At 35.0% G+C, this 13,385-nt stretch overlaps 1 long non-coding RNA gene across 1 annotated transcript in view; it reads right to left on the bottom strand.

Annotated features, from left to right (window-relative positions):
- LOC145726722 (uncharacterized) overlaps positions 1 to 12,574 on the bottom strand; it is a 31,779-nt gene extending 19,205 nt beyond the window's left edge. The window contains exon 1 of the long non-coding RNA XR_014177650.1: positions 12,471 to 12,574. This is a non-coding gene — a long non-coding RNA (uncharacterized LOC145726722). The remainder of the gene's footprint in view (positions 1 to 12,470) is intronic.
- Positions 12,575 to 13,385: the final 811 nt, after the last annotated feature.

Below are 13,385 nucleotides of genomic sequence, written 5' to 3'. Positions count from 1 at the left end.
GGTTGTTTTCATAGGGTGTAAATAGTCGAAGTTTCCCCATATTTTAGAGCCGTTTGCGTTTGACAGCCGGAAATATGAACGCGAAAGCTCTATAGAGAAAATCAGCAAACCGGAAATGGGAGTTTCTAGGATATTTTCTCGTTTTGTTTACTAATAATTTTATACAAAAAATCATCTTTAGCTTCAAATTTATTTTAAAACGGTTTATGTAATGAATCCAAACAATATATCCGTTTTGATGGGTTGAAAATGCGAAACTATCGCCAATTTGCATTAGTAATGCGACAGTACGACGGCAGGCGAATTTCGCAAAAAGCCCGAACAAAAAGTCGTTAAATATTCATGTTCGAATAATGGCCAAATACTGAAAACGTATAGTGTTTACCGCCCAAATAATAGGCGCTTTATGCTTTTCATTTTAACGGGAATTAATAAAACATTGTCTGGTTTATTTCACTTTTTTTTTAATAACTAGCTCTGTCAGTTACAATTACTAGTAAAAAATTTATGGTGAAAATTACGGGCGATTCTGCAAACAGTTTGAATTTTTAAGTGAAATTACTGAAAAATGTGTCACTCAACAACCAAACTGTCAGTTTTATCATTTAACAAAGTTAAAAACAACTAACAAAGAAATTACAAATTAGTACTAAAATTGCAACTTTTTTTAAAAAACTACGTCGCTGACACTGAGTGGTTCTTAGATTTTCATCTCAAATGATCATCACAAAAGTACGAATCTTCTGACGTGGAGAAAGTTTCTGATTTTTAGACATCTTCATATCTAGAAATTCGTCTGAATGACTACCCTAAAGGTTACTTTAAAATAGGGTAGTTTTATTTGCAAATTTCACTTCTTTTCGATAGCATCCCATGACGGTCCTGAGCTTTCTGGCACTCAGATGCTTAAGGAAAGTGATTCCTTTCACTTTTCTAGAACAGTTTGCCTTCAAATCATACGAATTTACTTTCAAAAAGTTTGATCTGCTCCTCAGAGCCTTAAAAGACCAGTTTTTCAGAGTACCTTCCTATTTGACTCACTTTCTTAGATTTTCTCCTCAAATGATGACCACAAAAGTACGAATTTTCTGACGAGGCGACGAGGAGAAAGTTTTTGATTTTTAGACATTTTCAGAACTAGAAATTCCTCTAAATGACTACCCTAAAGGGTGCTTTTAAAATAGCATCCCTATCCCATGAAGATCCTGAGCTTTCTGACGCTCAGAAGCTTAAGGAAAGTGATTCCTTCCAGTTTTCTAGGACAGTTTGCCACAGACCCTTAAAAGACCAGTTTTTTAGAGTACCTACCTATTTGACTCAATTTCTTGACTGTCTGCTGTGGGAGGAAAAGGTTTCTGTTTGTTGGGCTTTTTCAGCTCTTAGGAATTCCTATGAGTAACAGCAGTCCTTCTCGGTCTGCCATGGCTGTCAAATTCGAAAAGTAATAAATCTGAATCACTACACTTTTCATGTACCCTCTGTATAGTAGCGACTCTGACGGACTGTAAAACTTCCAGGCATTAGGTTTAGCAGTTCTTTACGAACATTTTTACTCTCTATTAAATTTGTTGAAACTTTCACCGTGTCTGAGTTATTTAGCTAAAACTAGTTTAATGCAACAAATTTTCAAATCAGTTGTGATTTGAAATTTGAACACTGTGTAACTTGGTTGTTTTTGGGAGTTCAGGGAGATTGAACCACTCAAATTAACCGTCTTGAGGTCCTCTTTCCAGTGGTGTTAAGCAAAAAATTCTATCAGAAAAATTGTATACAGGGTGACCAAGAACAGTGAATCACTTTTCAGACACACTCTGTATACTGGAAGCAAAAACCGTCCTGTAAATTTACGGGGTTAGATTAAGGAGTTGGCTAGAAACATTTTTGGTCTCTTGTATTTTTTTTGTAACTTTTTTCGTTTTCGAGCTATTAGGAAAAACTAGTTTAATGCAACAAATTTTCAAATCAGTTGAAGTAGTGATTTGACATTTGAACACTCTGTAACTTGGTTGTTTTTGGGAGTTCAGGGAGATTGAACAACTCAAATTAACCGTCTTGAGCTCCTCTTTCCAGTGGGGTTAAGCAAAAAATTCTATCTAAAAAATTGCGTGCAGGGCGACCAAGAACAGTCAATCACCATTATTTTCATGCACACTCGGTATACTGGAAGCAAAAACCGTCCTGTAAATTTACGGGATTAGATTAAGGAGTTGGCTAGAAACATTTTTGGTTTCTTGCATTTTTTGTAACTTTTACCGTTTTCGAGTTATTTAAGACAAACTGTTTGGTGCAACAAATTTAGAAATCAGTGAAACTTTAATCTAAAATTTGAATACTGTTAAGGACAGTCAGGGACAAAATCGCCTGTAAAACCGACTTAGAGTAACCGAATCATGTTTTTAAGCACGTTTTTGGAATCCTCATTAAATCTCCTATTCAATAACCTGAAAAAACACTACAAAATCAGATATAGTCTTGGAGAAAAGTGGTGTCAAATCTAAACTGTCAGAAAGACGTTTTGAATGGACAGTGAGGGACCAAATCGCTTGTAAAATACACTTAGAGTGAGAAAATGACTATTTTAAGCATATTTTTGGAATCCTCATTAAATTTCCTATCCAATAACTTGAAAAAATATTTCAAAATTTATTACAGTCAGGGAGAAAATCGGTGTTAAAATTTGAACTTCCAGAAACACAGTATTCGCAATTTACTAGTAATTTACAGGTAATTTACTGGTCAAATTTTCCTGGTAAAGTTAGTGGTAAATTACCCATCACTAGTTTTAAGCGATATTCGACCTTATTAAAAAAAAAACATTGGGGTTGCAAATGATGAATTTGTGATAAACCAGTCATTTAGCTGTCAGAAGCATTTAAGAGGATCAGAAACTTCGGTAAAAGAATTTAAAACCGTCAAAAGCCCCTAAAAACATCTTTAATGCCCTTTAAGAGTGCCAGATCAATTTGAAAGTACCAGAAGCTTTTCACAAATAATCTTTGTTTTGAGTGAAAACAGTGGCGTACCATTTTTGTTCAATCATACTTATTGCTGCATCTTGGTACATGGAAGACCAGGTTGGGTCTTCCTTGTTTATTATTAGCCTGTCTAATATAAGCATCACCTTGTATATGCATTAAAAAAAAATTGTTGGATTGGTTAGGGTAAAAATCCCGGAATAAAATATAATCCAACCAGCTGCCAGGAAAAGGGTTTGATGCAAAACTCCAGAGACCCGGAAAGTTAGTCGACCCTCATTCCACGTCTTATATTCTCAATTAAAATTTGGAAATTCCCCCAAAGTCTCAGTTTACTTTAGTAAAACATTTCGGGCTCTGTTTAGAATACAAATGACGTTAAATATAACGTACGGATGCGAAGGAGGAGGCAATAAGAAACGCGGAAGGGCGAACGTGCCTCGGGGGTGGTTATATTTCGAGGGGTGGAAAGGGAAAAAAATGGAAAAAATAAGGGGGATGTTCGGCCATAACTTTTCCGAAACGTACACCGTTATCGATCGTGAACGGCCGACCAAACGGGGAATGAAGAGAAAAAGCGACAATTTCCACGAGGAGTGTTGGAAATAAGACGATTCCCATTCAATTAGCTGTGCCGGGAAAGTTTCGCGAACAAAGCAATTGAATAGCGAACGCAAAGTCCCAAAACGCGTCAAAGTCTCTCCCGAAGTCTTAAATTTAATTTCCAAGACACAGTCGGCGCTAGAAACAAGAGAACGTCGCGCTGTGCCTCTCCCCTGATTTAATTAAACAATTTGTAAAAGCGTGCCTCGAATATCGACGATCGGGAAACAATTGATGAACGTCTTTGCCTTGTTTCCCAGAAACTCAAAAAACAAACGAACAACGTTTACCAATCAAGTTAGCCAGTGTGAATAACTCTGACAGTTGATTGACAGCTCTCGTTGACTGATTTCCGCTGAACACTCAAACAAATAGAGGATTGTCACATAATTACGGTCCAGATTAAAAAGCACTAAAATCGTGAAAAATAAGCGCTTAACAAAATATATTTTTATCAAAAAAAACATAAAAATCTGTGAAAAAGCCCAAAACGTTTTCAGATATGCAAGATTTTTTACTTTTTTTGAGTTCAAGTTCAAGACACTTTTAAACTGCTTTAGAAGCAAACAGAAAATTTTAGAATGTTTTAAAAACGTTCAAATTTTGAACTACTTGACGACAGTTTAAAGAGCATATTGAAGGTTCTGGAGTGCTTTAGAGGCATTTGGAAATTCTTAAACGGTTCTACAATTTTTTGGAAGCTTCTAGACTGTTTTGATATCCTTTGGGACCTTCTAGACTAGTTGAAGAGCATTTGGAAACTTTTAGACCGTTTTGGAAGGCTTTCGACTGTTTGGAAAGCATTTTGGAGTTCCCGTAGTGTTTTAAATCCTTTTTAAACTACTTGAGGAGTATTTGGAACAGTTTAAAGAGCATATTAGAGGCATTTGGAAACTCTTAGACAGTTCTAGAAGTTTTTGGAATCTTCTAGGCTGTTTTTTCTTTAGAAGCATTTTGCATTTTCTTCTTTTGGACTACTTTAGGAGCCTTGAATGTTCTGGACTGCTTTTAAGACATTAGAACCTTGTAGACGAATCTAGAAACATTTGGAATCTTTTAAACTTCTCTCAAAGCCTACGGAATAGACAGTCTTGAAATGTTTTGAAAGCTTCTAGACTGTTCTAAAAACTTTCGGCTGCTTTAGAAGCATTTTGGAGTTTCTGTAGTATTTTGAAATCTTTTAGATTACTTTAGAAGCATTTGGAAAGTTTCTGGAGAGTTTAAAAACACACAAACAAGGTTTTGGACTGCTTTTAAATGATTTGAAAACTTATGGAAGGTTCTAGAAACTTGCTTAAGCATAAGGAAGCTTTTAAACTGCCTTGAAATTTTTTGAGAGCTTCTAGACTAGTTGAAGATCCTTTTAGAGTGTTCTAAAAGCTTTTGGAAACTTCTAGACTGTTTTGGAAAGCTTTCGACTTCTTCACAATCATACTGGAGTTTCTGTAGTGTTTTAAAACCTTTTTAGACTACTTTAGGAGCATTTGGAAAGTGTTTGAACAGTTTAAAGAGCATTGAAAGTTCTGGGTTGTTTTTAAGGCATTTGAAACCTTGTAGGCGGTTCTAGAAACTTTTGGAAGATGTTAAACTCTTTTAGAAGCATATGGAAGATTTTAGACTTTTTAGACTTAAAATCTTTTTGGAGCTTCTATAAATGAGTTGAAAAGCATTTGGAACCTTTTAGACTGTTCTAAAAGGTTTTGGAAGCTTCTAGACTACTTCAGGAGCATTTGGAAATTTTTTGGTCAGTTTAAATTTGTACATTGATATTTACCCATTTTGCAACAGATAATTGGTATGTTTTTGTCTCTCAGAAGCCTTCAATATCTGAATACAGCTATTGAATTTGTAAATAAACCTATAAAAAACAAAAATCATACCAAAAATAGCAGCAAATAAGCACAAAAAGAAAAACAGCATGGAGACAGTCTCTCAAATGACGTATTTTTTCGTAAATTCAAATGTCAAAGGTTGGTTGATGTTATTATTTACAAAAAGCAAAATTTCTAGAAATCCAGACACACTTTTAAATAGAAACCTTAGCAAAAGTGTTAATTAACCTTCTTTTCCAATTATAAATACCCTTTACAAACAGAGTCACAGAAACAGGACTGTCAAAGTAAAAATGAATTCCCCTTAGAGTTCCCCTTCATCCCTATTTCCATCATCCCAATTATCCCCCCATAAAATCTCTCCTTAAACTTAAACACAACTAAAATCTGCAGAGAAATTCAAATTGGTATTATTTTCCCTACATTAAATAGAGCAGCCATTTGCCCCGCTCCAACCCCGTTTACCCCTCTCGCAACGAGCAAAAATAGCTGCGCGAAAATCGCCCTTAAGCACGAACCGAATAAGGACGTCGACATTTAAGAAAAGGAACGAAGCTGTACATATAAAATAAGGGGCGAGCGAGAGCAGGTTTTCTACAAGGATCGGCTTTAAACTCGCTTCGGGCCGCTATCGCCCTTAAAGGGCCCGTACAAAGGGACCGGAATCGCCCACAGTAGAATTCCATATCAGGTTTAAAGAAGGGCGGAAATAAGGGAATAAACGCGGAGAGTCGGATGCTGAAGCGTGTGGTCGTAACTCTCTGAAGGAGACTCGCTTTTGCCAATTTATAATCTGGAAGGAGTTTTTAACGCTTTGTATAGGTATTAAGTTACCAAAGTCGCGGGAGGGGGGGGAGGGCAAGGCGAAACCAAGCAAGAATTACGTGAAAGTGGGGTGAAGGGGGGTAAAGAAAAACTTTCCGCCCGCAGACTACGTTACCGCACACACAAGTCATAATTTTATGTTTTCCCTGCCCGGGAAAACCTAGCAAGGTTTCTGCAAATAAGGTTTAGTAATTTGGTAAGGAAATTAGTGTTTATTTTGGGGAAGTTTGTTTCTCTTAGGTTGGGATAGTCTGACAGAACGTTAAGCCGGATAACTTTGCCGGAAAAGTACACAAAAAGTTACTTTGGTAGCTTGTTTGTTGCCTAGTTCTGTTAATTGGCGAATCTTGGATTTGGTTTTCCTCCATATACACTACAGTAATAATTGTAATGTAATAAATAATAATAAAGTTTTGAGAAGACTTTGAAACATTCTAGAAAGTGTTAGAAGGTTTTAAGGACACTGACAGATTCTAGGAAAATATAGAACTGTTTGGATGAGTTCTAGAAGGTCTTACAAAGCTTTAGAAAAATCTAGCATGTTCTGGAAAGTTTTGGAAACTTCTAGACAGTTTTACTAAGATCTAAAAGTTTCGAGAAGACTTAGAAACGCTGTGGTCCCTAATTCTTGAAATTCTCAAGAAAAGTATTGATAGAATGTGACAGAAGAAGCTGACAATTGCGGGTTTCTGTCACATTGGACAGACCTTTCTCTTGATAACTCCCTTTGTTCTGACAGGTTTTAGAAAGACACCGAAAGTTTCTAGAAGAATATAGAACTGTTTTGGAGAAATTCTTACAGACTTCTAGAAAACTTTAGCATGTTCTGGAAAGTTTTGGTAACTTTTAGACAACTTAAGAACGATCTAGAATTTTTGAAAACGTTGTAGGAAGTTTTAGGAAGGTTTCTATCAATTTTCCTTAGAAATACAGTGAAACGGAATTTTCGATATTCTAAGCGTAAATGCCTTCGCAACGAAAACCGTAGCTCAAAAGGCAGGAAAGCTAACAAAAGCAAAAGTAAGACGCAATTAAAATCCTCACATTTCCATTGGTCCGGGACTGTACGCGACTATTTCATCCTGGTAAATCTCCGAGAATAACTTTGAATTTTCAAGTTGGAAGTTACAATTTCCACTGCGCGAAATTTGCTTTCCAGGAACGGAGGCCACGTTATTATTAACCATATTTCTTATTTTTGTCTTTTTAAGTTCACTGAAATTAGTTTGGGAAAATCATGGAAAATTTATTTTGTGAGGTTATTTACAACAACGCCTATTTTTTTGTTAAAAATTTTACAAATTGCATTTTTCCACACTCAAACTATTTTTACCTATACTACCAATTATTTTCAAAAAATTTCAGTAATTAATGCAGTTACGGCACTGGAAGTACAGTTAACTGACACTTTTAAAACTTATCAAAAATAAAATTGAAAACTATGAAAATTTAAATTCCATTATCAAATAACTTAAAATTGAATTGTTAATAACCTAAGAGTGGAATTGTAATAGTTTTTCAAACTGTTTTCAGCTACAACGTTTATCCATTATAATAATTATAATTTTCCAGCTATAATCAAGGCAATTAGATGTATTTTTAGTCGCTTACCTGCATTATGCATAGATTTCAACCGAATCCAAAATTAAATAATGCCATTATGAAAATGCACCAAATATGGCGAAAAGCCTTTGGCTGGCACCTCTAAGCGAAAAATTATGTTCAACTTTAATCGCCTCATCCATATTTAATTCGACTGTTTAATGCCACTATAATTTTAAATAGACCAATTAGAAATTTGCTAGAAGTGAAAGCCCACACCTTCAAGAAAAACAGCAATTTTCCATTCATTTTTCTAGGAAAGCAGTTTATAACATTTGAAATATTTCCATAATCAGCTCAAAGCTGTCGCACCCTCAAAAATAATCCACCCTTCTATTATTTCGCCCTATCTGAGCCGTCAGTGCTCTTCGAGCGTTAATTTTCTTAGTTTTCCAATGTTCGGGCATAATTTTACTTTGAGGAACGTTCCGTACAGTCGGCCAGCTTAAAAGTGTAGGAACGGGGGCGCGGGAATAAACAAAAATGTTGGATGATTCGGCTGGGCGACAGCTCGTTACGACGAAATGCAAGGAAGCAAAATACTCCGCTAAAATGGCGGGCACATCTATCTTATTTTCCCCATTCTTAATCTTGCCTCTTGACACAAAAGGGTTTTGCTAGAGAGGAACGCCGTTTTCGTAATATGCAAAATATAGGGGCGAGTCTAAAACTTGTTACAAGACAAACAGGAAAAATGAGTTAAAATGCTGAGAAGACCAGTTTAAAAATAAAGTACAATTCGTTAGTTTGTCAAAACACAAAAATTTACAAAGTGTGGTATTGTAGTGTTAAATTTATTTTAAATGCAAGAAAAATAAAATCAAAATCAGAAACTATACTAACATCCAAACAAAATTGGTATGACGTCAGAAATGCTAATAATTTACGCCAACATAAATTTCAAGAATTATTTTATTGTTAAGTTGCTTCTAGCGGTTTTGTTAGTTTTCTATGAATGAAATTTTCGATAATTATTAAACCTTAAATGTTTTTTCCAAAAAAATTCTAAATACTTCTAGCAACTAGGCTTCTGGCAATTTTTATTTGGTTTTATAGTGCTATTTACGATTAACTGCTATTTTAAAATTGATTCTAGAAGCCTTTGGTCATTTTTTGAAGGTTTTTAGTGGATTCTAGAAACTTCTAGCAATTTTAAGGCGGTTTCAAAATAATTCTCGGCAATTTTTATAGACATGTAGGATCTTATTTGAGGCCTCTGGTATAATTTGCAAAATTTTTAGAGCCCTCTGGCACTCCCAAACTGAATCTAGAAGCCTCTGACCATTTTAGGGCGGTTTTCAGTGATATTTTCAGGTGTCTGGTATTTCCTAAATGATTCTAGAACTTTTGATACTTTTTCAGCCTATTAGAAGCATATCTGGTAAGTTTTGAGAGGTTTTCAGTAGTTGTTTTTATGGATCACTGGCGTTTCCAAAAGAATTAGAAAAAACATCAAGCAATTTTAAAAAAAATCTGGAATGATAAACACAATATGTAGAGGTTTTTGGCAGTTTCTGGAAGGTTTTCAGCCGTATTTGGAGGTCTCTGAGATTTCGAAAATGATTCTATAGACTTCTGACGCATTTTACGAAACTCTTGAAACATTTAAGACCATAATAGAAGCTTCTGGTAAGTTTTGGGATGGTTTTCAGTGGTTTTTGTGGGCCCTTGACAATTTTAAAAAAATCTTGGAATGATTAGTACACCTGTGGAGGCTTCTGGCAGTTTCTGGAAGGTTATTTGAAGGTCTCTGGGATTTTCAAAGTTATTCTACAGGCTGCTGGCAAATTTAAAAAATATATATTTTGAATTTTAGGGCCCTCAAAGATGCCTTTGTTAGTTTTTGGCAGGTTTTTAGTGGTATTTGTAGGTTTCTAGCATTTCCAAAATTATTGTCGCAGCTTCTGATACGTCTTAAAAAATGAAGACTTTAATAGAAGTTTCTGGTAGGTTTTAAGAGGTTTTTAATGGTATTTACAGGTCTCTGACATTTCGGAAATTATTCTATAGGCTTCTGGCACATTTTAAGGAACTCTTGAAACATTTAAGACCCATAATAAAACCTTCTGGTAAGTTTGGGGATGTTTTCAGAGGTTTTTGTGGGCCATTGGCAATTTTAAAAAATTTTTGGAATGATTAGTACACCTGTGGAGGCTTCTGGCAGTTTCTGGAAGGTTATTTAAAAGTCTCTGGGATTTCAAAGTTATTCTAGAGGCTGCTGGCAAATTTAAAAAATATATATTTTGAATTTTAGGACCCTCAAAGATGCCTTTGGTAGATTTTGGCAGATTTTTAGTGGTATTTGTAGGTTTCTAGCATTTCTAAAATGATTGTCAAAGCTTCTGATAGAAGACTTTAATAGAAGGTTCTGGTAGGTTTTAAGAGGTTTTTAATGGTATTTACAGGTCTCTGACATTTCGGAATTGATTCTATAGGCTTCTGGCACATTTTAAGAAACTCTTTTGGGAGGTTTTCAGTGGTTTTTGTGGGCCTCTGGCAATTTTTAAAAAATCTTGGAAGGATTAGTACACCTGTGGAGGTATTTGGCAGTTTCTGAAAGGTTTTCAGTAGTATTTGAAGGTCTCTGGGATCTCCAAAATTATTCTAGAGGCCGCAGGAAAATTGAAAAAAAAATATTTGGAAGGTTAGGACCCTCGTAGAGGCCCTTGGTAGTTTTTAGTGGTATTTGGAGGCTTCTAGCATTTTCAAAATGATTGTTGAAGTTTCTGATACATTTTAAAAAATGCAGACTTTAATAGAAGGTTCTGGTAAGTTTTAAGAGGTTTTTAGTGGTATTTAAAGGTCTCTGACATTTTGAAAATGATTTTCTAGGCTTCTGTCACATTTTAAGGAAGCCTTGAATGGTTTAAAACGCTAGTAGAAGTTTCAGTAAGTTTTTGGTAGTTTTTCTGATACTCTGACGTTTTCAAAATGATTCTGGTAATTTTGAAAGAAATCTTGGAAATATTCATACACTTGTAGAGGCTTCTGGTAATTTCTGAAAGGTATTCAGTGGTTTATAGAGCTTACTGGCATTCTCAAAATGATTATAGAGGCAATTTTTGTGAAGTCTGAGTATTATATATCGATGTCACTAGCAAATTTTCCAAAAAAAAATGGAACATTTAGAGCGCTAGTGGAAGACTCTGGTATACTATATTTCAGTGGTATTTGGAGGTCTGGTATTTTCAAAATGAATCTAGAGGCCTCTGGTAATTTTTGGGACGTTTTCAGTAGTTTTTGAACCCTCGGGTATTCCCAAAAGGATTTTAGAGGTCTCTGGCAGATTTTGAGCGATTTTCAATGGTATTTAAGGACAACTATGACAAAAATCAAAATGTCAGAGTTTTGAAAAAATTTAATTTGAAAAAATTAAAAACAAAAATATTCCCTACTACCCTTACTACTCAATTTTGTCTTAATTAATGCATTGGAGTAATTTAAGTGAAACTTTGATTAGATTATTACGGTTTTAATGTAAATTTGGCACAGATTACAATTTAACAGTCATTTTGACGGGGTAAATTTAAACGAATTACCTCGTATATTTATAACTTTTTGATTCAAAGGTAAATGTGAAATTTTGTTAGAATACTGGAATTTTTTTTTATTTATGAGTTTTTGCCTAAAAAACTTTGAAATTGTCATTGAAAACATACTTTGTTTCACATTAATGCAAGTTTAGTAGTATTTTGAGAATACAGTCTAAGCGTCCCCTGTACGTTAAAATGTTCTCTCTCTCTCTTTATCTAGAACAGAGAGGCAAAGTGTTAATTTGTTTTGCACAGCATCAGATAATTTATATTAAAGGCACCTTTCTAGTTCATAATGTCAAAGGAAAGTTTCATTTTCTTGAAATATACAAGTTTAAAAGCGAGCGGGCGTGGCTTGAGCCGGGGAAATTTATCGGGTCGGAACGCTCGAGAGTCTCGCGAATAAATTTTCCTTTTAAGACGCTATTTTCCCGCGAAGCAATTTTCCGCTCGGTTACAGTCTGAGCTCGAATTGTCAAAATTACCCTTTAATTGCCGCAGACGGTTGATTTACCACCCTCCCACCCACACATTTCCAAAAGTCTGATCGAAATTATCATATTTGATGGTGACTGGAAAATAGTTAAAAAGTGCTGAAAATGGAACTTTACCACACGAGACTACAGTTGACAAGCAGTTAAAGACGCTTTCCGCATGTTAAGTTCAACATTTTTCCTATTTATTAAATTGAACGAATACGTATAGTCAAATTCCTAAATGAAAGTTTGTTTGCAAAGATAACTTAATTAAGAAATCAAATATACAGTTATTATTTGTGATTGAAATAATATTGTTGAAAAATAAAATCAGTGTGGAAAAGTAACTTTACCGCACTCAATGCGGGATCGCCCAGAAATTAAAATTCAGAATTTTGACAGTTTTTGGCTTTATAAATCTGATTGAAACTCTTAAAGGCCGTAAGGGGAAATCTTAATAGAATCTAACCGAAAATCAGCGATTTCCTATAATAAGGATCTAATACAGAAAATTGATTAAATTTCCTTTAACCCTCTCGCTGCCTAATCACGTTAAGAATTAATTTTAATTTAATAGGAACCGCCAAAGTGCGACACTAGGGGGAGCCGCCTGTAATTATTTACCTGCTTTTCTTCTGACTTATTTTTTAAGTGGAATTTAAACACTGAACAATATTGGACACAAAATTTGGAGTACTCGTGAATGATGTTACCGATTTGAACTTCAAAGCCGAACTAAATCATTCGACGAACGACCAGCGAAAAATTACCATATCTCAAAAACAAGAAAAACGAGTCGGATGGACAGTCCCGATTGTCGATTGTTTTGACGGGGACAAGTTTCGGCCCGTAGTGACCCTTTCTTGAGTTCTCACGGGGAAGAAACAGGTTTCGATGACCCTTCAAGGGACTGATACCTTTAACCCTGAAATATGCCAGTTAACAAACGTTCAGATTCTAAGAACAAACAGCAGGAAACAAAAATTGTAACATCCTGAGGGCACGACTGCAGAAGAGCTGGTTAAAATCCAGCTGCGTCGGTTTTTTTTTCAGTTTTACAATGAAAACTGGTTCTAATTTGCCGGACAACTGACCCTCAGTCTTTTCAATAAGTAGCAATATGTTTCATACTTTAAACAGTATAAAGCTTTACTTTTGATCAACAAATTGGATGACAATAAGGCTCAATTCAGTTTCTTTTCTTTGTTTGTTACAATGAGAAATCTTGTTAAAACAGTGATATGTTTCAGGGAAAATTCGACCTTATGGTTGATACATTTTCTTGCATTTAAATTCAAAACAAAACTGGAAAGTTCAGAAGTGTGGACATTAATGTTCGGATAAGCTTAGTAATGTGACGAAATATTTCTAGTTTAACACCTAAAATACAATGTTGCCAGTTTTTGTGTCTTTTTTAGGTACACCTGCAGGGGCTGAGTCGGGATTTTTGGTGTTAAATGTTAAAAGTCTCCTTTAACATTGTCATAACTTTGTCTTCCTATTTCCTGTTGAAAATGTCCCTCTGTAGGTATATCTCTG

This window comes from Ips typographus, linkage group LG3, assembly GCF_016097725.1.
Source record: "Ips typographus isolate SLU linkage group LG3, UJ_Ityp_2.0, whole genome shotgun sequence".
Lineage (NCBI taxonomy): Eukaryota > Metazoa > Arthropoda > Insecta > Coleoptera > Curculionidae > Ips > Ips typographus.
Note: the sequence above shows the minus strand (reverse complement) of the source record. Positions and strands in the feature narration are given on the sequence as shown.